Source organism: Somniosus microcephalus, unplaced genomic scaffold, assembly GCF_052327205.1.
Source record: "Somniosus microcephalus isolate GS21.2 unplaced genomic scaffold, FLI_Smic_1.0 unresolved_chr1, whole genome shotgun sequence".
Taxonomy (NCBI): Eukaryota; Metazoa; Chordata; class Chondrichthyes; order Squaliformes; family Somniosidae; genus Somniosus; species Somniosus microcephalus.
This window is the reverse complement of record NW_028225179.1, coordinates 49,765,434-49,768,673: the sequence shown is the minus strand read 5'-3', so window position 1 is coordinate 49,768,673 and position 3,240 is coordinate 49,765,434. Positions and strand designations below refer to the sequence as shown.

The window sequence follows — 3,240 nt, the reverse complement described above, 5'->3', positions numbered from 1 at the left end:
AACTGAAATTGATGAACTGAAATTGATGAACTGAAATTGATGAACTGAAATTGATGAAATGAAATTGATGAACTGAATTTGAGGAACTGTAATTGATGAACTGAAATTGATGAACTGAAATTGATGAACTGAAATTGATGAACTGAAATTGATGAAATGAAATTGTGTCCGGATGAAAAGATGAGGTGCTGTTCCTCGAGCTTCCGATGAGCTTTATTAGAACAGTATAGGAGGCCGAGGACAGAAGCTCAGAGTCACGTTTGTGGTCTGGATGAAGGTGTTCCACAAAGTGATCACCCAATCTGCGTTTGGTCCCCCGAATGTAGAGGAGACACGCAGTGTGAGCAGCGAATACCGATTACTACATTGAAAGAAGTTCAAGGACTTTGCTCTTTCACCTGGAGCGAGTGTTTCGGGCCCTGGATGGTGGGAACGGAGGAGGTCAAAGGACAGGTGCTACATCTCCTGGGCATGCACGGGAAGGTGCCGTCGGAAGAATCAGCCTCAAAACCTGCTCGCTGTTCACTGGATGCTGAAAGTTTAAATATATCCACCCAGAGGCAGCGTTAAATCTCCTGTATTGCTCAAATGCTTCAATATATCAATATGACAATAATTATGGTTAAAATACAGTGGGGGATTTAAAGCAGATTCAGGGGCAGTGGTTTCCAAGGTGATCATACCTGTGTCTCTCTTGCCTCTCTCTCTCCTTCCTCCCACCCGCTGCCACTTTTTAAACCTTGTTTTAAATCTGCTACTCTGGGCCAGTGCATTCCACAGTCTCACAACCCTTTCTACAAATAGCGTTTCAATTCTAAATTTATTGGTTCCGGGTATAAAAGATCAAAAGAAAAAAGACCTGCATTTATCTAGGATGTCCCAAAAAGCTTTATGGCCAATGAAGCAGTTTTCCAGGTGTAGTCACTGTTGTGATGTAGGAAACGCGGCACCAAAATTGTGCACAGCAAGCTCCCACAAACAGATATGAACAGATACCCTGTTTTAGTGATATAGTTTGAGGGACAAATATTAGTCAGGACACCGGGGATACCTACCCTGCTCTTCGTCGAAATAGTGTTTGCTGTCCCCCTGAGAGGCCAGACAGAGCCTCGGTTTATAGTTTCATCCAAAAGACGGCATCTCCGATAGTGCAGCGCTCCCTCAGTATTGCACTGAACTGTCAGCCTAGATTTTTGTGCTCAAGTCATGGAATAGTGCGTGGATTTCAGGAGACGGGAGGAATCTCTCCCAAGCTCCACCTTAATCTCCGCACAGACATGTCCCATAAACCCATCCCTTTCTTTGCATGTATCTCTCTATCTCTCCCTAACTATTTTTGTTCTCAATCTTTTTCCCCTGATGGACTTTGCAGGCTTCCTTGAGTGGCCACTGCTGATCTAAGCTGTAACACCAGCAGAAAATGGTAAAGAAAGTAATAATGAATGAGGCGGCAGGGAAAGTAATTCAGAAAAGTACAGTGGAATGAATAAAATATTTCAAGTAGGTGCGCAGATTGAAGCTGGCCTGTTCTTCAATCACAATTCAGGCGATCTCATTGGCCATTCCCATTCTCTGCAGGGCATCAATGAACCAGTTGTGGCTTTGCTGCAAAATGTCAACACCAGAACCTGGATAAATAACGACTCTGGTGGGACTCGAACCCACAGCCTTTGAATGACTTATCAGCGAATACTACATTAACTAGAAGTCTAATGCGCTATCCATTGCGCCACAGAGCCGAAGACAAAGTGCAGTTTCACATTACTCATTACACGGATGGTCATTGTAGTCAAGTACAGATTTAGCTCCAAATCTCTCTGCTGCGCTTCTTGTCGCTCTCACTGTCAATCTTCCTGCCTATCGCTTTGTCTCATTCTCAATATCTCGCTCTCAATCTCTCCCTCTCTCTGTGCCTTGCTGTGTGTCTCCCTGCCATACTCTGTCTCTCGGTCTCTCTCTCTGCTTTTGTCTCTCTTCCGCTCCCAGTAGGGTTGTAAACACTTCAACCTAAGTCAACAGATATGTGGTACAGGTCGGGAAGTCTCAAGGCTTGAAGACACCGAGTTTCTTTAGGGGCAGAACAGCAGTTTAATCAAGTAATGCCCCACAGCAACCAGCACACAGCTCAGGGAAACGTCCTCATTTCTTGTCAGGACAGGATGAGCCCTCCCCAGTAGGGGCTGAGCTTTTCTGATTACAGGCAGTGTAGAGGGGAAATGGTCGGCAGTTGGAGCTCCGGTTTTGGAAGGGTTAACGTATATCAGATGCTTCCAGTTGTGGGCTGTCCATAACTAGGGGTCATCAATACACGATAGTCACTGACAAATCCAATAGGCAATTCAGAATAAACTTCTTCACTCAGAGAGTGGTTAGAATATTGAATTGCCGGCCACGTGGAGTGTTTGAGACGAATAGATGCATTTCTGGGGAAGCTGGATACACACATGAGGGAGACAGGAACAGAAGGTTCTGCTGATTGGAGGAGATGAAGCAGCTCAGGAGGAGGCTGGTGTGGAGCAGAAACACCGACACACACCAGTTGGGCCCAATGGTCTGTTTATGTTTTGTAAAAGTCAGCGTCATTCTATGTAATTCCCTCCTTCTGTTTTTCTTCGTTCTTTGAGGGAATGAGAATATCGACAATGTTGGAAATGTAGATTCACCTTCTGTCAGCAAACTTCACCGGAGAGCAGCTCCCACCACTGGATGCAGAGATACCGGAGAGATTGAGGACTCTGGGGGAGGAGTGTCCACGTGTTGCACAGACTCGGAACATTAGGACAGCTATCGCCCAGTGTGTAAAACGGCCACGGACGGACTCGACCCTGCAGATTATTCGGGTAATATTACGCGCAGCAGTGTAGAGCAGTTGCCTTCTCCACTAGGTTAGGCGGGAGCTGCTAGCTTGAGAAATAGCAGTGGAGAGAATGCTGAGCGACTTCAGAGTCAGCGCTCTAAGAAAAGAGAGGATTAAAGAACAAAAAGCAGATTTAGAACTTCTGAACAGATCCGCCGCGAGCAGGGTTCGAGCTTCAGCTAAACAAACTCCGGGACTTTCGAATCCAACATCTTAACCATCGGCCGTCGTATCTGAAATCGCCTCCCTTTTAAACAGACCCAGAATGATCCGGGACTGATTCACTTTTGTTCATGCTTCTGTCCTGGACAAACAAGTGGATTGCAGCTGCCAATCATAACATGGTTTGGAGGGAACTTCCTACATTAATCAAACCACCAACA

General features: G+C 45.8%; 1 non-coding gene across 1 annotated transcript; it reads right to left on the bottom strand.

Annotated features, from left to right (window-relative positions):
• Positions 1 to 1,640: 1,640 nt before the first annotated feature.
• On the bottom strand, positions 1,641 to 1,739 carry trnar-ucu (transfer RNA arginine (anticodon UCU)). The gene is made up of 2 exons: positions 1,703 to 1,739; positions 1,641 to 1,676 (listed from the first exon to the last, which is right to left on the bottom strand). It is a non-coding gene; the product is annotated as a tRNA-Arg (tRNA).
• Positions 1,740 to 3,240: the final 1,501 nt, after the last annotated feature.